The sequence below is a fragment of the Pezoporus occidentalis genome, unplaced genomic scaffold (genome assembly GCF_034315485.1).
Source record: "Pezoporus occidentalis ecotype Australia unplaced genomic scaffold, CSIRO_AGI_Poc_V1 ctg13, whole genome shotgun sequence".
In the NCBI taxonomy this organism is placed as follows: domain Eukaryota; kingdom Metazoa; phylum Chordata; class Aves; order Psittaciformes; family Psittacidae; genus Pezoporus; species Pezoporus occidentalis.
Genome location: NW_026913103.1, coordinates 3339574 through 3366715, shown reverse-complemented (window position 1 = coordinate 3366715; position 27142 = coordinate 3339574). Strand labels below are relative to the sequence as shown.

At 41.9% G+C, this 27142-nt stretch overlaps 1 protein-coding gene across 22 annotated transcripts in view; it reads right to left on the bottom strand.

Moving 5' to 3' along the window:
- Positions 1–27142, bottom strand: part of RIMS1 (regulating synaptic membrane exocytosis 1) — a 298011-nt gene that overhangs the window by 231296 nt on the left and 39573 nt on the right. The gene's annotated exons all lie outside the window — the stretch shown is intronic.

The following is a 27142-nucleotide window of genomic DNA, read 5'->3' as shown; positions in this document are numbered from 1 at the left end:
ATTGTTCCTATTTGATTCTCTTTCAGCATGACAAACTTTTAATCAAACAACTGAGCCCTGGAGAAGCATGTGGCATGGCTTATTTTTGTTTCTAATAATCAAGATAAACTATCTTCTCCCAGCCTCATATGAGAAAAAAAAAAAATTACTCCAGGAAATGAGTTATTTTCAGGCTCTAGCAGGTGCAGAAGCACTTCCATGGTAAGCAATGTTCACAGAGCTTCACAGAAGTCTAGTGTAAAGGACAATCAAGCTGCTTAAAGAGGGAGCTTTCTAGTGCACGCAGGAAGTAAATGAGAAGCCAGGCTTTCATTTCTGATGGCAACCCTGAATAAATTATACTTGGTGCATGGTCTGCTCCTTTCCGTAGAAATTTCCAACTTGATACCCTTATGAATCAAATACTACAGAAAGTATCTGGGATTTGACAGCTGCCCCTACATCTCACTGTAGATGTGGTACACCAGATCCGGGATGGAAGATAGCAAATCTCTGTAGCGAAGTCCACAGAAGGGCCTTCTCAGAATTACAGTCCTTCATCCTAAACAGGATGGAAGGAACCTCTCCAGAAACCTTTTAAGCAGTTTTCCATTCTCCTCTATAGGTTCCTTAAAATTACAGAGACTCTGCATTTGACTCTACAATTCCCCAAAACATGGTGGGCTTGCCATAGGGTCTTTCTTCAGGCTTTATGCTATCCTGTAAATCAACAAATATATTTACTCAGTACAGAAAATTCATAGCATCATAGAACTGTTGGGGCTGAAAAGGCCTATAAGGTCAAGTCCAACCTTGTTAATTTAGCACTGTTAAAAATCCAACACTAACCCATGCCCCTAAGAACCACAGCTACACATCTTAAATACCTCCAGGGATGGTGAATCGACAACTTCCCTGGGCAGCTTCTTCCAATACCCGACAACCCTTTCAGCGAAGAAATTTTCCTACTATCCAATCTAAACCTCCCCTGGTGCAACTTGAAGCTGTTATCTCTTGTCATATCGTTTGTTATTTGGGAGAAGAGACCATCACTCACCTTGCCACAACTTCTTTTCAGGTAGAGAGCAATAAGGTCCGCTCTAAGCCTCCTTCTTAGGTGAAACAGCCCCAGTTCCCTCAGCTGCTCCTCCAGACCCTTCACCAGCTTCACTGCCCTTCTCCAAACTTGCTCGAACACCTCAGTGCCTTTCCTGTACTGATGTGACCAGTTCTGGTCACACAGGATTCTAGATGCAGCCTTGCCAGTGCTGAGTACATTGGGGCAATCACTGCCCTGGCCCTGCTGGCTATGCTATTTGATACAAGCCAGGATGTTGTTGCCTGTCTGGGCACCTGGGCACAAGGTGGCTCATGTTCAGCTCCACCAACCAGCACCCCCAGGTCCTTTTCCGCCGAGCATCTTTCCAGCCACTCTTCCCTAAGCCTGTAACGTTGCATGGGGTTGTTGTGAGCCAAGTGCAGGACCTGGCACTTTGCCTTGTTGAACCTCATACCATTGGACACACCCCTTCGATCCTGCCAGTCCACATCCCTCTGCAGAGCCTTCCTATCCTTCGGCAGATAACACTCCTGGCCAGTTTGGTGTGCTCTGCAAACTTACTGAGGGTGCACTCAATCCCCTCATTCTGATCACTGATAAAGATATTAAACAGAACTGGCCCTCATACTGAGCCCTGGGAAATGCCACTTGTGACCATCTTCCGACTGGATTTAACACCATTTATCACCACTCTTGGGCCTGCCCATCCAGCCAGGGTTTTACCCAGTGCAGAGTATACCCATCCAAACCATGAACAGGTATTTTCTCCACGAGAATGCTGTGGGAAATGGTGTCAAAGGCTTTACCTATGTCTATGTAGACAACATCCACAGCCTTTTTCTCATCCGCTAAGAGGGTCACTTTCTCATAGAAGGAGACAGGTTAGTCAAGCAAGACCTGTCTTTCATAAATCTATGCTGACTGGATCACCTGGTTGTCCTATACATGCCATGTGATGGTTCTCAAGATGATCTGCTCCATAACCTTCCCTAGCATTGAGGTCAGACTGTAGTTCCCCACATCCTCCTTCCAGCCCTTCTTCTAGATTGGCATTGCATTTGCTAACTTCCAGTCTTCTGCCAAACATCATAAACTCTCCTTTTTTTAACCCAAGTTCCAGCAAAGCTCTCGTTCATCCAGGCCAGTCTCTTTCCCACCAGCACGTCTTTCGGCACACAGGGACAGCCTGCTTTGTCCCTTTAAGATTTCCTTGAAGAATGCCCAGCCTTCCCGGACTCCTTTGCCCTTCAGGACTGCCTCCCAAGGGACTCTGTCCACCAGACTCCTAAAGAGACCAAAATCTGCCCTCCAGAAGTCCAAGGCAGCAGTTCTGCTGACCCCCTCCTTACATAACACCAGGTGGAAAAGGGAAATCAAAGTTAGCCTGGCATCTGCCAGTTGGACACATGCAACCCTCTCAAGGGTATGGCTATCTATAGACAGGAGAAAACACAAAGTTACAGTTCAAAGATTCTTGAGTGCTCTTTCCACCTTGCTAAGACCTTCACACACCACTCTCTGAACACAACTCAGACTCAGCGTTCATTAGCTGCCATAAAGGAACTTGGAAGTTACCCTCCACTGAGGCATTGCTGAGAGCATTCCTCTTGATACCCTCACCAAAGCATGACCTAGTCTGTCCTCCAAAGCAATGTTACAATGGGTGAGAAGAGAAACCCAAGTCACTCCCACTATCCTGTCCTGATTGCAAAAGAAAATACCAGCCAGAATTAACAGAGATGGAAACTGGGAAGAACAAAGGACAGTCCATGACATTTTCCCAGTCATTTTGGTGGAACAGGATCTTTCCCATCCATATTTCTGTTACTCTGGTGGAGCAGCAGATCTTGCAGCACTCTGGACCCCTCCACCTCAGAGGCATCGACTCCAACTTCTAATGGGCACGAGAGCCCTAAGTGTATCGCTGGCAGCACTCTCCCTTCATGTGCTTGGATGATTTCTTAGGACATCTGCTCATTTCCCACCAGCTGATGCAACATATGAGGCTAAGCTTTGGACTGCTTTATATAAAGAGGCCTTTGGGACAGGTCTTGAGCGCTAGAGCCATGAGCAAAAAGAATGAAAATGAAAGCATGCAGGACTGAAGCATGAGTGATGGGAAAATGGCTGTCAGACCATGGAAAAAGAGCAAGCAGAAAAAATGCAGAAGCCTGATTCCTACCAGCCTTAATTGTGGGGTATAAATTCAGTATTATTTATCCTTTTAGAGAGTTTATTCTTCTTTCTTTTGTTGTTGCCTGTACTAGTAACTTAATACTCTTAATTTCTTTGTACTAATAACTTAACACTAAATAAATATGTCCCAGAAAAAAAATGTGAAGCCAAAGAAAAGAGGAAAGCAACAAGGTAAACAAATTCCTGAAACCTAGAAAGAGAACTGGATTGAAAAGGCGTACAGGATAAAGTGTGGAATGTTCTTCCTCAAGGTCTTGCACACTCCAAAGATAGACCTTCAAGCAGGAAAAAAAAAATTGGAAATTTATTATACAGAAGAACTAAACCCCAGAACTCTCCAACCACCTCCTGCACTATAGAAAGAGCAAGATGGAGATAAATGTGACAGGAGAAGTGATTCTGGTGTAGACTCCATGGATAAACTTAATAATTTAAGAACAAGAGAAAACTACTATTGTTTGCAATACTATTTCAGTATGTTTTTAAGAGATACATTTAGAAATCTGTCTGGATGGCAGATGCTCTTATTGTCCCAGGAAAGAGCTGCAACAAAAAACTTATTTTAGAACTGTGCTAACAAGCCACCAAATTCTGAGTCAGTAACTCCAGGGTAGTCTCAACTGTATACTCACATCCATTTTGTTATAAGCCATTAGAAATTAAAGGCTGTAGGATACGGGCCATCTTCTAAGAGGATTTGTTACATGAATTGGTGACTAATATCTCTAAAACTGAAGAGCTGTCACAAAGAAGAGGATACTGCAATCATTTTACTTTCATTTAACTGAACAACCAACCACAGGAAACAAAGGGAGATTAACCACTGTTTCTTATTATTTATTTTTATTCTTAGAATCATACAGCGGATAGGGTTGGAAAGGACCTTAAGATCATCAAGTTCCAAACCCCCTGCCATGGGCAGGGACACCTCACACTAAACCATGTCACCCAAGGCTCCATCCAGCCTGGCCTTGAACACTGCCAGGGATGGAGCATTTACCACTTCTCTGGGCAACCCATTCCAGTCCCTCACCACCCTCACAGTAAAGAGCTTCTCCCTTGTAGCTAACCTGAACTACCCCTGTTTAAGTTTGAACCTGTTACCCCTTGTCCTATCACTACAGTCCCGAGTCCCACTCAATCCCACTGTCCATGTTGCCAACAAGATTGTTGAACAAACAGGATCACTCCCAATACTGACCCCTGAGGGGCACCACTCATTACCAGTCTCCAGCTGGACACTGAGCCATTGACCACAACTCTTTGCGTGCAGCCATCCAGCCAGTTCTTTATCCACCGAGTGTTCCATCCATCAAATTGATGTCTCTCCAATTTAGAGACAAGGATGTCATGTGGGACAGTGTCGAACACTTTGCACAAGTCCAGGTAGATGACATCAACTGCTCTACCCCTGTCCATCAGTTCCGTAGCCCCATCATAGAAGGCCACCAAATTAGTCAGGCAGGATTTCCCCTTAGTGAAGCCATGCTGGCTGTCACCAAGCACCTTGTTGCTTTTCGTGTGCCTTAGCATGCCTTCCAGGAGAATCTGCTCCAAGTTTTTGCCAGGCACAGAGGTGAGGCTGACTGGTCTGTAATTCCCCAGGTCATCCATTTTCCCTTTCTTGAAAATGAGGGTTATATTTCCCTTTTCCCAGACATCAGGAATTTCACCTGACTGCCATGATTTTTCAAATCTGATTGACAATATTATCATTTTATATGTATTATATTTCATAAAATTATATATGCACACACACAGGAACACATAGATAAAATGGTGGTTTGTGTCCCAGAGGCTGGGATTAAAGCTACACTAAGTTTTTACCCAGCAGCAGCAGTTTTCCAGTGCAGACATTACTGAAACAACACTATTGGTGATAAATTCAGCAAGGTCTATGTTTTTTTTTATTTCAGTGTTGACAGACAGATATTATTTGGGCAACTTTACCTATAACTACAGCAGAGGTTTTCCTCTCTCCACCTCCCTGTGGAAGAGCATTGGCTTCACTTTTCTATCTACAAAATCCCATGCAGAAATATGGATGTGTGCCTCAAACAACATGTGAAGTATGGCCACTAAGTCCAAGTGCCTCAGTTCGCCAGAGCATGCATGGCAAGTCCCATTAGATGATTCAGCGCCCACGTACAGTACTTGCATGTTTGCTCTGCTGCAGACTCTGCATTGATTTCACAGTAAGTATGAAACATCTCTACACTGGAAGTGGACATCTGGCTGATTACTAACACATTGTAGTTATTTGTATGAGATTTCCAAGTGTATAACAGAAGAACACCAGCACATCCAGCAGTCCAGCTAGAACAGCAGCAGTCAGTTTCACTGACATTCCAGGGAAAACTGCCAATCCTTCCTCATCCCAGTCCAAACCTGGACAAAGCTTTGTAATGTTACATCTAAGCAATCGACTAAAGAAACAAAAGGGGGAAAAAAAAAAGAAGAAAAAAAAAAGAAAAAAAAATGATGGTTTCTGTTCAGTAGGAAGACTACAACTAGGGGGAAAAAGTTGGATTTTTTTAAAAAAGCCTTTTATATCAGAGGAAATTGTGCCAACAGAGTACACAGGTGCCATAAGCAAACTTCTGGTAATACATGATTTAAACCCACAGCTTACATTTAAAATTCTTCCGGTTTGGAAGAGTCTAAACCTTAATATAATCCCTAGCACAACAAGCTGTAGACCCTGAATCACAATACAATGACGATAAAAGATTCCTCAAACTACATAATGTGGCCACAGAGGCACAAAGCCTTCACTTACAGATGAACCCATGGGTTGGGAAACCACTGGCTCAGTTACTAAACTGGTAGATAGAAGGATTACAAAACAGTATTTGCAGAAACACAAGGTCCCACACTTATACATGCTTTATCCTGCTAGGAGTCCAAAGCAAACATTATTTTCTCCAAAATATGAGCATAATCTATAAATTGTTAGGAAAAAATATATAATAAATGCATTTATACTGATTACCTTTCCCCTTCTCATGATAGCCATTTCTAACCATGATATGGAATTGAACATTGTTTTCATAGGTATTTCAGACTGTTAGATTCACACTTCCTAAACAAGAACCCTAGTTCCATGTTTCCTGTGGCTCAAGGAGTTAAAAATCACACAAACTTCCATTCACATGGTACATGCCTTCATTCTTCCTACTCCCTTTCCTTTACATCTTCTTTCCATTTTCTCATATGTCCCCCTAGGCCTTTAAAATTATTCTTTACAATGCAGCAAATACATTTTTTTCCTCCTTCTAAATCAGTTCTTTGGGTTATTCATTCTTTTTCTTCCTATAGTGAAGAGCTATCAAGACTGCAATACTTGCTACAACAGGCCCAGTCTTCAACAGCAACTTAGAGGAGGAGTACAAGAACAGAATAGACAGTTTTGTACCTGATGTTTATCAAAGCTCTCCTGGATCAGACAGTATTATCACCTTCCCCTCTACCACCCAACAGGACTGTGGCTTACACTTATGTCACTCACACTAAGAAGAAAGCCTGGCTGTCACTCTCCAGCCCTGTACATCTGCAGAAAAGTAGATACAGGTTTCCCAAAACCCACACTTCTGAAAGAATAAGCTCTATGCTTGTCAGAAGTTATTAAATAGTGAATATAAACAGAATGCACTTCAAAAGGATGCAAGATTTAGTCTGACTGATACTAGTTCATACAAAGTCAAAATGGAGAAAGTGCTCATAGAGTGAATATGGGGTTAGGCTCTAATTTCTGAATCTGCCCTTTCCTTCCTCTGAACTTTCAGAGAGGGCTGGGTGCTAGAAGCAGGCTAGTGAATGCTGCCATGGCACATACAGTGCTGCTCTCTGCCAGTGAATTCAGATGCTTTCTTGTCCCTGTGAAATTCCTCCCCATCTCCCCTTCCACTGAGACCAGGTACCCTCACAGCCTTTATGCTTGAATTACCTCTCCAAAACATGGAAATACAACAATTTTGCAGTACTTTTCAGAATCAACCAGATGAACACTCTCCAAATCTGAAAGAAACAGCTAGTTAGATTACTGCAAAAGGCTTTAGTACCCTTATTCATAAAACCATACAGGGAGATACTAGTTGTCTTAAACTCCACCTGCCCTACTGTAAAACACAGGAAGAAAGGGTCAGTTTTCCAGAAATAAAGGATCCTGAAACAGACTCCATGGCAGTTCCAACAGAATAAGCTAAGAAAAGAGCCCTTACTGTGGAGGGTCTCCTTATGGCTCTCCTGAAGGCACATAAGACACACTTTTGCTGAACGTCTCCATTACAGCCATACAGGACAGAACTCCAAAGAGAAGAATGTTTAAATATGTACTGTCTTCACACAGAAACAGGTCCTTTGGGAATGATTTTTGAAAGTGTTCAGGCTGGTAGGAAGATTTCTGAGTGGGCTGATAAAGTCTTATTAGGCACTTAAAAGATTTCAGTAAAGAGTCTACCTGAATTTTTAAGTCCAGCCTTTTGTCCTTGTATCTAGTCTACAAGCACAGACAGAACACAAATCTACCTAAAAAGATGGAAAAGATAAATAATTTGGATTAAGAAATAAACTTCACTAATTCTGCCCCTTGAAGCGTCTTTTCCTTATACAGAGAGCCTTGACCCCTGTAACTCCTCATCCACACCTGAGCCAGGCACCCTAGGTTTCTTTCTCTTAGCCAGGAGAAACAGGCACAGCCAGGGACATTTCATTCGTTTTATCTATCTACTTTAGACTGAGCCATAGACACTCTAGATACAGATGTTCCTATTCCTTTCAATTAACTAGTAATTTTTTCATAATCAATTACTGTCATGGTTTAAGCCCAACCGGTAACTCAGAACCATGCAGCCGCTCGCTCACTCCCCCCCCCACCTTCTTGCCCCTGCTCCTGGAGGGATGGGGAGGAGAATCGAAAGAATGTAACTCCCACTAGCCAAGAAATAGATTCCAAATGTAGCTATGTAAGTAAACTGCAAATCATCCATAGGGGTGTTTTTAGCAGGTTCTGCAAAGATCTAACCTTTCCTAATGTTGTTCAACATCTTTATTAAACTGAGATAATACAGTATCAGTCTGTCCTGGTTTAAGCCCAGCCAGTAACTCAGAACCACGCAGCTGCTTGCTCACTCCCCCCACCCTTCTTTCTTCCTTTCCTCCTGGAGGGATGGGAAAAAAGTCAAGAGAATGTATCTCCCATGGGTTGAGATAAGAACAGCCCAGTAACTGAGGTATAACACAAACCACTGCTGCTACCACCAATAATAATAAAGATAAGGGGAATAACAAGGGAAGAGAATACAACCGCTCACCACCCACTGACCAATACTCAGCCCAACCAAGCAGTGATCTAGCCCTTCCGGGTAACTGCCCCCAGTTTATATAGTGGGCATGATGTGCTGTGGTATGGAATACCTCTTTGGTCAGTTTGGGTCAGGTGTCCTGTCTCTGCTTCCTCCCAGCTTCCCCTCCTCCCTGGCAGAGCATGAGGCTCACAAAGTCCTTGATCAGAGTAAACATTACTGAGCACCAGCTAAAAACATCAGTGTTATCAGCGCTGTTCCCAAGCTGAAAGTCAAAACCACAGCACTGCACCAGCTACTAAGAAGGACAAAAATGACTGCTACTGCTGAACCCAGGACAATTACCCTATAAGAAGCCAGTAATGTTGCAGATGTTTATATGTAGCCTGATGCATCCTACTTTAGTTCTCTGGATGAGTACTAGTCAGTTAGCTGGTACTAATGGCTCTTTCCCATTTTCTTTTGATGACACAGAAGCAAACAGAAAACCAGAGGAGGGAAAAGCAATGTAAGAAGCAGCACTGAGAGAAGACAATAGCTAGAATGCAAAATGCCACTAAAGATAAAACATGCAGCAACATTTCTGCAGGTACATCTCTGACCCATGCAGCAGCCATGGCACTTCTGTCACAGAGGTACTTGTATGTTGTTTGTTTTTTTAAATGTTCCAAGACAAAGAATCAAATAATGGGACTATGTTTTTTCTGATCAACTGAACTACTTCTGTATATAGCTGTTAACACTGAAGTGTAAAAAAAACCCATACAAACACAAGAAATACTCTACCAGGTCAGACCAATGGTCCATTCAGTCCTGTATTTGGTAGACAAAGCTACATAGGAGAGCATAGGAGGTGGACCATTTTGTGTAACCGTTTCTCCTCATTCTCCACAAGCATCCACTGCTGCTGTGTGGGGGATGCAAAATAAGATGGCCCCAAAAAATATTGAGAGGATATTAGCTATATCTGAAATGTCACTGAAAGCTGTAGTCTGTTACATGGGGAAGTTGCCAAGTTAAAAATAGAAACTGCCATTCTGACTACAGCTGTGAGATGCATTTCACCGATGTGCTGGCTTTTATCTGTTTTATTTTATTTAAAAGGATGAATCCCTTAAAAAAAAACACATCCTAATATCATAAAATGTTACCTATTTCAGAACACCAAGTGTGCACTGCTGACTGCAGAGCGAAATTAAAAGTGAGCCTGTATGTTGCAATATATATTCCCATTGGTAGTAGGTCAGCAGAAAGCACTGTGATGAATCTGCTGCTGCTGGTTTTCTAAGTTTCTGACTGTGGGACTAAAAGAGATCATTAGAAACCTAAAAAGGTATCTTTGACGGATGCTCTGTTACTGAAGTTGAACTAATCTGCATGTGTTTCAGTCTTGTTTCAGGGCATTAAATTCCCCTACATAATTTCTAGAGCTGTATACAGAGAGCTATGTATTTAGTGTAACCAATTAAATCATACCACTCATCTCTAATATCAGCTGCTCTCCAGTAATAGACAAGGACTTCAAGCTAGCCTCCAAAAATCACCCAGCTGAATGGCCTTAAAATAAACAGACGTTACTTGAAACTTCTGAAAGATGAAATATCACTAAGGTGAAAGCAAATTCAATACATTTGATTTCTTCTTGTTGTGGAATGTGTCTTCAAAAGGAAGAGACATGGTTTTAAAAATTGTATTTGTACAGCACTTCATTTTTCAAAATGCAAGACACCAAGTACACTCACTCAACACCCACAGAACTTAACAGATATTTTCTAGGCACCTGTACAGATATTTTCTAGGCAGATCACTTCACTTGCACACAAGCAATTAACTGCACATGCACATACGGGTAACTGAGGCTTCAAACCCCATGCATGCTGCTGGACTTGAGCACCTGATCACTCGTTCATCTCAAAAGAGAAGTCTACTGAAGATCGCTTCTACAAGGAGGGATATTTACTGGTACATGAGAAAAAGCAGCACACCCAGGAAAGTTGTACCTCCAGACTGATCTCACATGCACTAATCTCTCAGCAGGTCACATACAATATTATTTTTTAAAGTGTGGGTTTTTCTTTGATGGACATATATTACACTTGTTAATACCAATGAGTGCACCAAGAAACTCTTGAGAACCAAGGGAAACTAGGGCCTCGAGGGATATGCATTCACCCCTGGTGAAAGCAGTCACAGTATCACAGTATCACAGTATGCTAGAGATTGGAAGGGACCTCGAAAGATCATCTAGTCCAATCCCCCTGCCGGAGCAAGAACACCTAGATAATGTTACACAGGAATGTCTCCAGGGAAGGAGATTCCACAACCTCCCTGGGCAGCCTGTTCCAGTGTTCCGTCACCCTCACTGAGAAGAAGTTGCTTCTCAAGTTTAAGTGGAACCTCTTGTGTTCCAGTTTGTACCCATTACCCCTTGTCCTATCATTGTTTGCCACTGAGTAGAGCCTGGCTCCATCCTCGTGACACTCCCCCTTTATATATTTATAGACACTAATAAGGTCACCCCTCAGTCGCCTCTTCTCTAAACTACAGAGACCCAGCTCCCTCAGTCTTTCCTCATAAGGGAGATGCTCCACTCCCTTAATCATCTTCATTGCCCTGTGCTGGACTCTCTCCAGCAGCTCCCTGTCCTTCTTGAACTGAGGGGCCCAGAACTGGACACAATATTCCAGATGCGGTCTCACCAGGGCAGAATAGAGGGGAAGGAGGACCTCTCTCGACCTACTAACCACCCCCCTTCTAATACACCCCAGGATGCCATTGGCCTTCTTAGCCACAAGGGCACAGTGTTGGCTCATGGTCATCCTGTCGTCCAGTAGGACCCCCAGGTCCCTCTCCCCTACACTGCTCTCTAACAGGTCGTTTCCCAACCTATACTGGAACCTGGGGTTGTTCCTGCCCAGATGCAGAACTTTCCCTTGTTAGATTTCATCAAGTTATTCCCTGCCCAACTCTCCAGCCTGTCCAGGTCTCGCTGGATGGCAGCACAGCCTTCTGGCGTGTCAGCCACTCCTCCCAGCTTAGTGCCATCAGCAAACTTGCTGATAGTACACTCAATTCCCTCATCTAAATCATTGATGAATATATTAAATAATACCGGTCCCAGTACTGACCCTTGAGGCACTCCACTAGTTACAGGCCTCCAACTAGACTCCGCCCCATAGACTACAACTCTCTGGCTTCTCTCCTTCAGCCAGTTCACAGTCCACCTCACTACCTGATCATCCAGTCCACACTTCCTCAATTTAGCTGTGAGGATGCTGTGGGAGACTGTGTCAAATGCTTTGCTGAAGTCAAGGTAGACCACATCCACTGCTCTGCCATCATCCATCCACCGTGTTATTTCCTCATAAAAGGCTAAGAGATTGGTCAAACATGATTTCCCCCTGGTGAAGCCATGTTGACTGCCCCTCATAACCCTCTTATCCTTGATATGCCTTAAGATGGCACCAAGGATAAGGTGTTCCATCACTTTCCCAGGGATGGAGGTGAGGCTGACCAGTCTATAGTTACCCGGGTCCTCCTTCTTGCCCTTTTTGAAGACTGGAGTGACATTTGCTTTCCTCCAGTTCTCAGGCACCTCTCCCGTTTCCCAAGACTTGGTAAAGATGATGGAGAGTGGTCTAGCAATGACTTTCGCCAGTTCCCTCAGCACCCGCGGGTGCATAGCATCTGGACCCATGGATTTATGGATGTCCAGATTGCTCAACTGATCTCTAACCCATTCCTCATCGACTAAGGCAAACCGCTCCATCGACCTGACTTCATCTAAGGTCTCAGGGGTACAGGGCTCTTCAGGACTGCCTGCCGCAGAGTAGACAGAGACAAAGGCGGCATTCAGTAACTCTGCCATCTCTGTATCTTCTGTCACCAGGGCACCATCCCGTCCGTCACTGCCATAGTTTGAGCTGTCTGAACTACAACGCAAAACCTCCTGAAAAGGAGATAAAGCATACACGCATTTTCACTGGAACATTGCCAAAGTGAAATTTAGCTTATATATATATTAATCAGAGCTTCTGAAAAAGCTTCAAAGGGCCTACACCGTACAATTTAATTAGCTATTTGTTAGAGAGAGACCAGGGTTGCTTTGAAATTCTGCAACCTGATAAGGAACAAGCACATGCAGTCTGAAGTGCTAGGTAACCCCCCCACACACACACATGCACAGTGCTCCACAACGTCATTTAAAATGAAATCTTCTAGTCCAACATTAAGTTCTCCCAGGTTGTGCTTAGAGCAGGATCAAATCCAGGAGTCTGCCTGCAAACAGGTCAAACGCAGGGAAGTGGAGATTGATCATTCCACTTATCAATGGACAGTTCTGGTTCTGAAAGGGGATAAGGTTTTTTAATCTAACATCTAAGCTCTGACTTATCAACAAAGAGCCTGCCATTTTCAAGTGAAGTCCTTCAATTTAAAAGCAATGGCAGTCTGGACATAAACCTGACCTTAAATACCATGTCCCAGTCAGTGCTAGATCAGCCTGCAGTGACAGCTCTGTAGCTTTCTGGGAAGCAGTGAATTGCATAGGCCAAACTAGAAGAAATGTAACAGCTGATATAGTAGCATTTACTCACACCTGGTTCCAAATAAATCAGGTTTATAAATTAAAAATGGAAGTCTTTCAATCTGCTGTAACTTTCTTACTTTGGATACAAAGACGAAATATCTTGTTGAGACTGGCAGTCATTGCAATGAGGAGAAACAATACAGATGCAGCAATTTTGAGTGAGAACATACAGGATGGTTTGCTGCTTCTGACACTCACTCTTCTTGAAATTAAACTTTTGCTGTTATTTATGCTTTAAAAATATGCAGTCCAAGAATATATTCCCTACTCATCTCAAAACTTCCCTTTTATCGGTGGATAGAGACCCATTAATTTCCTAAAACTGCTTGTTTTAAAGGCAAAAGACATACTCCAGATGGTATCACAAACTAGAGGGCACTCCATGGAAGTGATTTATTGCCTTTAACTGAACACAGAAATGTTAGATCTCCACATTATACAAACTGTGGTGGGCTTGAGGAGAAAAGAATTAGAACATTTCACTTTATTCTAAGCAACTCCTTTTAATTAGATGCATTTAGCACACATCTCCTCATTACATTCATCACGCCATATTTGAGCAGCTTCTCAAATCACTTGTGATTGCACAAACGTGTCTTCTACAAGAGCCTGAAAGGCGGCTGCTGCTGCTGGCTCCACCTCTCAGCTCTGCAGATTTTATGAATGACTAGCAATCACTGACAATGAATGACTGCCAACTGCCCACTCAACCCTTTCTACTCTTCCCTGCACGTACATACTAGAGAAGCAAACAAGCTCCGTGACTGCAAATGAGCCTTCAGTACACTTTCCAATGTACGGCATTCATCTTTCAAAACAGGAACTAAATGTTCTTCCGGAAACTTAGAGTATAGAAATTAAATATTAAAAGCTTATGCAACATCCTTTTTCTGTTTTTTTTTTTTTTCTTCCCCCCCCCCCCCCCCAACCAGATAACTTTTTAGGCATTTAATCAAAGCAAAATTATCTCTTCCTGAATTCTTCACTGCTTCAGCACCCAACAGGAAAACTGGAATTAAAGAGCCCTCACCTACTTCCAGCAAAATGAGATTTCTCTGGAGCCAAAACACAAAACCCGATAGTTGTTTCACAACACTATATTGGTAATGTTTCAACATAAAAGATACTTTCTATCCATGAGGCATTTACTTCTATACCACTAATTTCTTAATTTAATGGATACATGAAAACAATTAGGACTATTTTGCTTGTTTATTACAATGAGAATGGCCTATAAAGAACGTTAAAGGCCACAGTAGTTACCATCATGGCCCAATCAATCTAAATATGTGACTGCAGGCAAGAGTAAAAAACCCACATAGGAGAAACATTTGTATCACAGACTAGTTAATAAAGCCAAATGTAAATCAAGAAGTAGCTCACTGTCTGCTCTGACATTACTCTTGAAACAGAAAATAAAATAAAAAGCAAGGTGTGCTCTGTTGCATGTGCTCATGCTTAAGATGTTCTTTTCAGTTCCTGCAACCCTGCAGGCCAGCACTGCCACTGCTAAGAACAAGCCACAGGCTTTGCACTGAATTTGCAAGGCCTTGGGACCAAGGCTAGTCCACCCTCCTTTGTCTGGATTTCCCTTGTCCTATCTTCAGATGTTTCACTTGGTTTAGCTGTAACAGCAAGTAACAGACCTTTGGGTCTCCTGTTGCCTAGAAGGGAAAATGGAGGGGATATGTGAAGAAGATTGAACCTGCAATTTACACATTCAGAAATACAAAAGCAGCACAGATACAGGAATGCCCTCACTAAAAAATATAAAGGATCTAGAACAGAAATATAGAAATCATCACAAGAGTCAGTATCCAGTGTCTTCTGCAAGTCTTACACTTGATTCAGCTAAAACGAGTGACTGAAGACAGCTGGGCACAATAAATTACCATTAAGGACACAATTCATTATTCTGAGTATATGTAAAAAATGGAAAACAAGGTAATTCCACAAGCAGCTGATACTGAAGCTTAATCTCACATCCTAATGCCTAAAAAGTTTCAATAGACTTGAAAATATAGCACACTCAAAACTTACACACCACATTTCAGCACAATTATTGCTATTTAATAATCATGAATGACACAGGCTGGAGTGAGGGAGGGAAGGTGGGAGCATGGGACCTAAAGTTATCTTGTCAGTAGCTGTAAAATATCAGCAAATTTAAGTCATTCAGTGCACTAGTAAGTATTATTAATGTATATGTGCTGATAAACAGACATCAGTTCACAGCTGGCAAATCTCATTCTTTATACTCTTTTTCTAATTGAACTGGGCCAAATGAAGATCCTATTCATACTCTGCTCATCTGAGCATAAAGAAAAAGATGTAAGTAGTAATGTCAAGGGCTTGACTTCAGCTGAGACACATGAAATCACCTAAATGGCCTAAAGCAAAGGGTTTCTTCTTCTCCAATTCCCAGCAACTACTGACAGGCAAAGGACATATGAAGTGGTGTGAAATGGATGACAGTTCCAACGTTTCCTTTTTGTATTAAAACAAACCCTTATTAGCAATTTTTTTTTCATGGGTTCATTTTTTTGGGAGGGTTGAGGGTTATTTAAGCCTTCTTGCAAAACAAAAATACAGGGACAAGGAAACTGAATAATTGTCTCTCTACTTAAAGAAGATCAAAAGGTTACTGAGGAATAGCAGTTAAGGAGGCCTCAAGATGAGCACATTTGTACCAAATTAGTGTGTTTCCCATCTACAACAGTATTAGATAGTCTTATAGAAGGCGAACACCTCGCACTATGAATTTTGCCTTGTTTACTTAGATCTCTAGCGCCATCACAAGCTATCACCAAACTACCATTAGAAAAGCAGAAGTTGACAGTGGCAGACACAGCCCTTGAAGTTCTCTAACCCTGTTACAGCTTGCCACCTTTCCCATCCCACCATACTGATGTCCATCTGTAAACAATGCATACTGTCCACCTAGGTTTTTGCCAGGCACAGTACACAGAGACAATCAATTTTCACTGACCGGTTTCTAGGCCAGGTACCCAGGGGAAATAATCAGCCATTAGCAGCAGTCAGATTAAGATTTTTGTTACATGGTATCTGCCATCATTTTTGCTTCTAACAGAATAAAAAAACAACATTATCAACACTAAACAGCATTACTCCATCTTGCAGCTCTCATGGCTATCCTCCAGCTTGAGGCAAGTCTGATGATCCCCAGCTGACACAGGTTTTTCACTCACTACCCCACAAAAAAGAGCAAACAAAAGGACAGAGGATGAAACCAGCCAAAGCTGCTATCCTAAACAGTCAACATGTCCCCAGATTTGTTTACATTTGTAGTTGCTCCCCAGGATATTTTGCATTTTCAGTACAGTCAACATGATTGCTTAATAGATTCACACTAGTTCTATTCATAGCAGGAAAATCTCAGTAATTCTGCTTTTTCTTTTGATCTATTTTTTGCAGGTGTTCTGATGCTGGCATGATTAGGCTGAGAGCATACTTCTTTGTCTGAAAGTTATTCTGACGCAAGACCAAAAAACCTTTATCACTGCAAGATGTGAAATATCATCAGTCTTAGGGACATAATTATAGATTTTTTTTCTAACCTATTTAAGATTCTTATGACAGATCATGTCTAAACAGTACTAACCATTCTTTCACATCCAATTCAAACAACTTTTGTTATACGATCATGGAAAAAGCCAACACACTAGGCATCGTAACATATTCGGGAAGACAGTTATGTTCACATAGCACAAAATCAGCTCTTCAATTATTCTTGATTACATCTATGCTGCCCAGTTGGAAACAGCTGAGAGCTGCATTTAGACTTCAGCAGGGGACATTTATCGTATGAATTATTTGCAAACTGTCAAATACCAGTGCTGTGTTTACTTAGAATACATGTATCACCCTTACTCCATGTCTTCACTTTAACAGACATGTAATAATTCAGCTATTTGAAGGGTTGTCTCCAAACAGAACAGCTACATTGATATTTGGAAAGCTTTTCTTCCACTTCTCATGACCTATGCTCTACACAAATGATGTAAACAGAAGTCACTTATTAATCCTTCAGAGAGATGCATTCAACATGAATCCATGCAAGTGATATGTGCATGAATATGGTGACAACATTTCAGACCTTACTTATTCTGAACTGAAATAAGATCTCTGAAGCATTGTGGAGGCAGAGAAAAGCAGATACAGTGGGTTGGGGTTTTTTTCTCTTTCTCCATTGAAATCCAAGTATTCCTTCTTAAAAAAAACTTATATATTACTCGTCAGTAGTGAACCACTTTTGTGGTGTCTATATCCTCTGTGAGGACATATTCCATATATGATCTCCACAGAACTCATTCTGTACTTAATCTATACTTGCATACTCCTACACACAGGATAGTTGAGACTGAAGGCATCTCTGGAGATGATATAGTGCATCCACTGCTCACAGCTGGGTCAGCTCTGACATCCTATTAGGTTGCTCAAGGCTTTATCCAGTCAGTCTTGAAAGCTCTGAGGATGGAGATTACACAGTCTCCCTGCGCAATTGCTCACTGCTTGACTGTCCTTGTGAAAAATCTCTTCTTTATATCCACTCCAAATCTCTCAGTTTATGCCCAACATCTTTCATCCTTCAACCAGTAGAATGCTTGGAATAGTCTGCCTTCATCTTCTGAATTAACTCCTTGTAGGTGCTGGAAGGCCACTAGAGGCTACCCTTAAAGCCATCTCTTGTCCAGGGTGAACAAGGCCAGGTCGCTCAGCCTCTCTCAGGGCAAGTTCTCCATATCTGTGACCATGTTGGTAGCCTCTGCTGAACTCACTCTAGTTCATCAATATCTTTCCTGGGCTTGGGGATCCAAACCCAGATGCAATATTCTAGATGACACCCAGTAAGTGCTGAACAGATACTCCCTCCCCTAGATCTACCAGCTGCTGGGTGCTGTTGACTTTCTATACTGCCAAGGCATGCTCCTGGCTTATATTCAGCTTGCTGTGTACTGGGATGCCCAAGTCCTCTTCTGATGATCTGCCGCCAGTCAGTCGGCTCTCAGCACACAGTTACATTCCTTTCCAGATGCAGGAGTCTCCACTTGCCCTACCATTCATAGGGTTCCTGTCAACCCATTCCTCCAGTTTATCAGGGTCAGTCTGTCCTCGAGCGTGTTGACTGCCCCCCCCCCCCACCCAGTTTGGCATCATCTGCAAGCCTGACCGGAGTGCATTATTTTTGCAGATCATTGATAAAGACATCAAATGGTAGGGATCTCTGTGGCACTCCAGTTGCCACTGGCACCCATGCAGAGTATGCACCATTGGCTACTATCCTCCAAGCCAAAATATCCGATCAGGTTTTTATCCATCTTCTTGCTAATCTACCTGGGCAGCAGGTCCTAATTTGGACACGAGAACACTGTGAGACACTGTAAGAAATTTCTGTTAAAGCCAAGGTCAATGACACACTGCTTTCTCATCCACACAGCCAGCCATTTCACCATAGCAGGCACCAGATTGGTCAGGCATGACTTACCCTCAACCCATGCTGACTATTTCAACCACCAGTTTGCCCAGAAACACATCCCAAAAGGACTCACTCCATGATTTTCTCAGGGACTGAAGCAAGGCTGACTGGCTTCTAGTTCTCCAAGTTCCAGTACTGGGCTTTTTTGAAGACAGGTACAACATTTGCTTTTCTCCAATCAAGAAAGAACTTGCCTGATCTCCAGGACCTTTTGAAAATGGTAAGAGAGAAATCTTGCAAGGACATCTTGACATAAGCCATAAGCCTCCAGCCTTCCACAACACAGGAGCCTCAACTTACATTACAACTGCCTACAGACTCTGGCTGCCCTGTTTTGCACAGTCAGGAGGCTCAGGCTTTCATCTCTGAAGGGTCTCTGTAAAGACCCCATCAATTCCTTTTCCATCTTCTCTGATATCATATAGTCTGCTTATCTTCTCCGTAACTTGGCCACAACTCCCCATCCAGCACACACCTCTAGCAGGCACGGCCACCACCTCCACCTGACCCGGACTCCATAAGAGGCACCAGGCACTGCCTGCAGTCTGGCATCCCTTCCCTTCAGTGTTTCAACAGCACCAAATAGCTTGGTTTTGTCTGCAAACTTGCTGAGGGTGCACTTGATCCCACTATCCATGTCATCAACAAAGATGTTGAACAGCATCTGTCTCAATACTAGCCCCTGAGGAACGCCACTCATCATTGGTCTCCACTTGGACATTGAGCCACTGCAACTCTTTGAGTGCAGCCATCCAGCCAACTCCTTATTGACCAAGTGGTCCCTCTGTCAAATTCATGTCTCTCTAGTTTAGAGACAAGGATGTCATGTGGCTTACAGACACAGTAATATCAGGGTACAAGTGCTACAAAAAGCACCAAGTAACCAAAATGCACTGAGCAGCCAACCGGGTATAAGTCTTTTATGAGCTCCAGCAGGGCCTAAAGAACATACCGCATATTGGGTGGAAGGGAAAATGATGCTTAAGGAAGGGGAAAGTGGGTCTTAGGCACTCAAGTCCTTAATCACCCAGCATGTGGAAAAAAACATCAAAACAATTCCCCATCACATTCTCACGACTGATTAACTGGAAGCCAGGGAGGGGGAAAACACTAAGTATTCCTTACACCTGGCTTTATGCAAACTCAGCAGCAGAGGTATTTTAGATATGTAACCAAACCTAACTCTAAAAAGAAGATAATTATGTAGAAATGGAGCTTTTCCTATAGACTGCTGGGTATTATTTGGTAGCTTTACAGACAAGCAGATGTCCCAGCCCCTTGCCCACTGCCAGCCCCAGCCTTATTCCCAGGCTAAAAGATTTCCCAAGAAATACACCCTGCTCAGGCTGGCTCTTCAGGATGCTTTCATTGATGTCTGCAAGGCAGTTGTCTCATTCCCACAATGACAGCTTCTCTCCTGTAGTTTACTAGCACACATTGCTTATTTCACCGAGGCAGTATTTTGCCACCTGAAAATTTAACCTAAGCCAGCTGACTTCTCCTAAAATGTATTTTCCAGTGAAACTTGCCACACAATTCTAGAACATGTAAGCTTCACAAAGGCAGTCTGAGGGGGAGGCACTGACAGCAGGTTAAGGGAGGGGATCCTTCCCCTCTGCTCAGCACTGATGAGACACACTTGGAGTGTTGTGTTGTCCATTTCTGGGCTTCCCAGTACAAGAGAGACATGGACCTACCAGAGCAGGTTCAGCGAAGGATAACAAGATGACTGAGGGTCTGGAGAGTCTGTCATACAAGGGGAGGCTGAAAGTGCTGGGAACATTCAGCCCAGACAAAAGAAGGCTCAGGAGGGTTCTCATCAATGTGTATAAATACCTGAGGGTGCAAAGAAGACAGAGCCACACTCTTCTCTGTGATAGCCAGTGAATTGACAAGAGCCAACTGTAACAAACTGAAAGGCCAGTAGCATCTCAGCTGAGCTAGCCTGCATCCAAGAGCGTCAGTAGCAGCTGCTAACATGCATTAATTCACACTTTCACCTATACTACATACAAATTCAATCAAGAAGGGTGTTAAAAGCACTATCATTTTACAGACAAAAGGCCTTAGGACCCAAATTATGGCAACATCTGAACTAACTCCAAGTGATAAGTCACTTTGAACACATTCTCCTTTGCATGTAGTGGGTGCCCAACAGGGTCTCTAGCTAATTGAGGTCTAAGCATGCCCAACCAAGAGTGTCCGGAAAAGGGTGTAAATCCAGGCTTCTACATGATTGACAAATAGGGGTTTATGTGTATCAAAAATGCCAGTGCCTTCCTTGCTGCTGACACCAGCTTCATCCATTGGAAGCAGAAGGCGGAAACAACATATAATTTATGTTATGCAGCAAATATCGTTGTGACAAATTGTCAAAGGTAGAACCAACTTAGGTTTTGAAAGCTATTTGACAAATAAAAAAGACTAATAACTTCCTTTTAATGAAATCCAAATTTAGCTTTAATAATTAGAATTTTTATAAAAAGGAAATTGTCTTCCACAGCAAAGATTGGCACTAGTTCATGTCAAATTTGACAGCATGAAATCACAGAACAAATGATGGGATTCTGCAGCTGCTAAATACTGTCAAATACACTTTACAACTTTTATCCTTATAAATTCATTAATAGGAAGCCCTGTTTTTGCAAGGAACTGCCTCTCCTCCTAACATACAATTTGGACAAAAATGGCTCTAGAAGTTTCCTCACCATTGTTAAGATGGCTTGCTGTTTAATTTAAAAGCCCTGGTCTGCACGCAACACTGTACCAGAGCCCTACAGAGTTGGCAATAGTTTGGAAATAGCTAGAACAGTTTATGAGCAAGCTCCTACAGCTGTTCTGCAGTGGTACAACTGCACGCACCAACAGCCAAAGCACAAGCTAACCCAGATGACTTTCTACTGAGGCCGATGAGGGCAACCACAACCCACTAAGCCAGCTCAGCAGCCAACTGCGACCTTCTGTCGGCAGTGAGCTGCTAGTGAGAAATAATGTTTTAAACCACTCCAGCTACATCTACTGGATGTAATTTTTCTACAGATAAAGACAAAATATAAAGCAAATATGTGTAACAAATGTTGTACGTATGGACTCACATCAGTATTAGCCTGATGCAGGTTAAAATGCTGCAGCTGTGTGGCTAGACACCCATGTCATTTTCAAATGCCGTACACCCTATGTTTTCAAAAACATAAATAAAATCCCAAATGTTTTTAATATATAAATTAGGCACAAATACTTTTAATAATTATACTGCACATAACTGATATTAAATATTAGAATGACAAAAATTAGATACGAATTTAAAAAAATACAACATTAAAGTATCTTTTTAGTGTTGTTAAAGAGAACTCAAAATCTATCTTGCAATAAAAATAAAACCACTTTGAGAAAAGCATAAGCTAACAAAATTTATTATTGAACTATAGAAATATTTAGCCATTTTTTTTTTGCTGCATGTTCCACTTGGTTTGTTGAAAACTGTTCACAATTAAATGTTTCAAAAGTCAAAAATGTTACAGAGCACTTGAGTGGTGTTCCTGCCATTTTTTATAACAACCCATGTCAGTCGGATATAGTAAACAACAAGTTTTGCTCCTTACAGTCATTCCGCTCAAGACTGTCATAGAGAATTCACTTGCCTTGACCAGAAGTGCAGACGCAGCATACTTTCTTGCAGACCTCATTACAGCAGTTTCCTTCAGCATCTACTAACTATATCCACTTCTGCCTCAAGACACCACTGTGGATCATACGACTGCTCCAAGTCTCCCTCAATGAAAAACCACCAATGCTTCTTTAGATCAGTTACCACTGGAAATGACTACAATCACCCAGGTCCTACCAGTGCTCCTCTACTCCCAAGCTCTAGCAGGATTCTCACAGTAGATATCCCTCCCTCCATGTCATTGGCAAGGCAACACAACCTGGTGTCCTGAAAAATACTTGGGCAGGTCATTCCTATACTCTGTGACACTGGTCACAGCAACAGAGCAGGTTAAATACTATTTCAATATAGCTTAGAGATGGAGAATTCATCTGTGACACTAATAGAGAAAGCACAACATTCTTGTGAAGATAAAAAAAAAAGTGAAAATATAAAACACAGAAGAACAACTGTTTAGATTAAAAACTCAAGATTGGTGCTTTCAGTAGAATTCATAACATGGCAAATGGATAGAAACCTCACCATAATCAGTTAAAATCAAAAAAGGTTCTTGGTCTCTGCCAGGTAAAAAGCTGAGGGTGAACACCAATTCAGTTCCACAAAACCATACTTTTTCTATCGTTTTATCACTAATAGAAAATTACGTTCTTCTTTAAAAAGCACTTGTGTATCATTATCACTATGTTTTATTTATTTGTAACTGGATAAAAAATATTGAAAGCATGCATATTGAAAACATGGATTATTTATTACTACTTTAAGTCATCTCATCTGCTACAGGCCCTATTAAAGTTATATTTGGTACACTCTTCTTACTCAATGCCTTGTCCACACTACATGTCACTGGGAACTAGAGCTATAGTGAGAACTAAATATATTTTCAAGGTCACCCAGTAAGGTACTGGAGAGTCTTCTGAAATTCCAGCCAAAGACCTGTTAGTGGGACGCAGGGGTTACCTCGAGCACTTACTGACAGTTCATATTTCTCTTCATTGTAACATCACATTCAACTCTAGCCAGTTTTAACAGTGCTGCATCCTGACTGCACATGTGAATAACCCTAATGGTTATTTTTATAGTTTTCTGTAAGATTTTGGTGCAAGATCTCCTCCTGTGCTATAGCTCTCTGCTGTACAGGACAGGCTGGGAACTACTTCCAGCTTCTAGATCCTGTGAAAGAGGACTTTACTCTGACACGTAACTGCAGGCAAGCGGCTCCATATTGCCCCAATGACACAAGGAGTGAGATTCATCTTGCCTATCTTCACACACCTACAAAAAAAAAATGGTATCACTAGCTGAGCTACCCACTCTAGTCTCCTTTTTCAGTATAGAGAAACGGGGACCTTAAAATGAGATTAAGAGCACCCTACAAGTACCCATTCCTCTGCAGTGATTACTAAGAGAGAATTTAGGACTACTAACTTATATGAAGAATCAAGATATAGATATAAACTCATATTTGTTAAACTGAATGCCATCAATGGTTTCTAAGTGAGCACATACTAGCACCAGCTTGGATTTGGCACAAATAACATACTTGGAGTATTTGCAGTCAGATTTGATTCCTTTACAGTGTCTGAGCAGCTGAAACAATGTTGTATACATACCAGAGATCCTGATCTTTAACATTACATACTCAACAGTGATCAGCTACTCCTCTCAGCACCTCAGTAAGGTTTAAATAAGACAACCAGCACTGTACCAGGCTGGAAAAGATACTCTCCCACTTCATACCCAGGATCACGTTTCAAATGTGTCACTCAGTTTTTCATCCCACAGCTAGGATTTGGGCCTCCTCTCAATCTGCCTGGGAATTACATATTTTATGGGATTAAATAATGTCTTAGAAAGTTTTAGGCCTTCCTTTCAACAGCATGAGATGAAGCCAGATCAAGAAATCGCTCCCAGGCACCCATCAGTAGTTTTCCTGTGTGTTCAGATGGAAGAAAGACTGAAAAAAAACACAAAAAACTCTCATTTAAGTGGTTATCCACTAGTATTGTAGGTGCTCAATGTTTTTTCCCTTTCCTACTGCCTGCAGTGGACCGTATCAGCATCATTTCAAACCACCATCTTATGCCTTGGGGCAGTGAAGACATGTAATTGTGACATCTTCATAGTCACCATGCCCACCCAGGATGGAGGTGAGGATAAAGTTGCCTTTTAACAAGATACCCAGCTCAGCAGCCAGGAATTTAAAGCCCACTGGTAAGAAACACCCAGAGACTGTGTGGAAGCAGCGCTGGCACCCTGGGGGAAAGAAGCACCTTTCCCACCTACCAGCAGGGACTGTGGAAGTACGCCCATATTTTTCTCCCTGTCAATTGGCCCTAACCCTCTCAACACACATACCAAGCCCCGTGCAATCCCTACCACTCCTCCTGTTCCTGTGAGACAGGCACAAGTTGCCTTCAGCTTCCACACCCTATTTTTAAAATCAGTACTGCTTTCTCATTTTTTCAGGTCAGGCCAAGCTGCCCACGAGTCTGTTAATGCTCCATATGCTGCTGAAAGCTGGAGATGAAGGAGGGCAAGTAAATGCTGGCGGAGATCAAGCAGGAAGAGTTGATATTTCAGTGCCATCACATGTGGCTGAAGGTGGAAGTCATTCCCAGTCAGCTCCTCCCTAGAGGGAAGTTTCTCCTTTTAAAGATCTTTACACTTAAATCTTTAGTGAATACATTGCATATTAAGTGTAAGTGTTGGACACTGGAGGACTGTGACATGTTTTCCACATAAAAAATACACAACTCTATACAGTGAAAACTATACATAGCACATTGCAGTCCACCTCTATTTTATTCTTCATGTATATGTGGCATGAGGGAGAGTATGTATAGATTCCCAATGCTGTGAACTGAAGTCACTGCTGCTGTCACTAGCTGGTTAGATTTGAAAAGGAAAAGGCTGGTTTTTCAGTTGGCTGCAACTGAAATCTCATGAGAACAGCTGCTGTCATTTGAGTTCAGGCCAAGATGGCAACATTTGAGAAAAACAACTGATCTTGTGAATTTCCCACCACTTGGAACTGAAATGTAGTGATGCCAGCATCAGACATTTTTTAAGTATAGAGTCCTCATTTAGGCAGGAAACTGAACCTACTGAAGCACCTACCCAGTCATCACCTGTGTCATCCTCTCACACATCATCTCCAGGGTCTTTAAAAGTCCAGGATCTCCAGAAGGCTCCATGGTTCAAAACGATGGCAGACAACAAGGTCCAGGTCCTGCAGAAAGCACCATGACTGGAAATGGTGGCCAGCAATTATCACTGAGCTTTCCACCACCATGGAGCTTTCTGGAGACCACAAGAAATCATCCACTTCAAAAGGAAATCCTCACTTGGCAGAAGCTAGCTTTCGCACAGATGAGCTGAAATAAGGGCTTTTAAGTCTCATAAGATACATACACCATCACTGCCTTCTGCTTCAAGTACAGATCTTCAGGTTTGACTTTGCTAATACAAGAAACACTCTTAAAATTAACTCTACTAAAATAAATTATTATCCCACATACCCAGCTTTCTAAGGCTGATGATGAAGAGCACACGACAGATGTTAATCATGCAACTTAACGCATGACTGGGTGCATCCTGCAGTAACGTGGGTGGCTTAAAACTGAAAATAATACCAACCTACAGCTGCAGAAGTAACTGAACTCTGCCACTACTTTAACAGCAGATTTGTTATTTGTGTGGATTTCCTCATATAACAGAAAGATCCTTTTGAAATGACCTCATACCTAAAAAGTATTAACCAAGCATTCAAATCGCTACTGAAGAACCATAATAGAAGTCTCAACAACTAGCATTTGGTAATGCTAAAATATAAAGATTTTTTTGACACACCTGACAGACTCTCTATACTGGTTTGAATGCATTCCTCTAATTTTGCCCATTGCAAACTCTCACCAAAATATTAAACTCTCTTTTAAAACCTTTTGCTATTGAAAATCATTCACATTGAAAGATTTCCAAATAATTTCCACTTCAAACAAAGCTTTCAAAATACAAATTATCTTAAACGTGAGTTACGTGGATGATTAGGATGCATGATATGCTTCTGCTCCTTCACTCAATCTGTAAATCTGTAAGGCAGGGCTGCAGTGTGAACAATTGTGATAAATTCATATTAAATATCTGTATCAAATATTTCTTTGATATTTGTAGCTATTTCTTTAAATATGCAGTCTGCCAAAAGAATCCTGTAAGTAAAGGTGCATGACAAGCAAAAATAAAATGTTTATAAATACAGTGCAAATTTAATTTGGTTTTGAGGGACAATGAAAACATGTTGATGATGTTTCTCTCTTCTAGTTCTCAGGGCGTTCAGCAGATGTTCAGTAAAAAAATGCATCTGAAATAGGAAAGAATGTAACACTTTTTCAGTATTCCAAGTGGAAATATGCAAAAGGCTTATGAGATACATAGATATTTCTTCTCCTGCAAATTCTATCCTACATTCTGCAACTACAGATGCGAATGCTGACTTTAAAGGAGTATTTACCTTTAAAGTTAAAAGCAGCCATAAGATTCTGCATTTGGAATACAGGCAGCATTTTGTGCGCAATACTGTGCCCACATCAAAATATAAGTGATTTAAATGATGACTTCAAGTTCTTTTTTGGTTATAACTTCGTGCATTTGCAAAAAATGCCAGAAGACCACAATCTGCCCACAATCAGTCAAGAACTTCAGTTTTACATCCTATGGACTAGATGGCAACAGCACAGCAAAACTAAATTTTAGATTTCAAAGTATATTATGCCATAAAAACTTACTTCAGAACTGTCCAACTGTGTCTGAAATCTAATAATTTCAGACACAGTGGTAGGTAAAACCTTATTTCCTT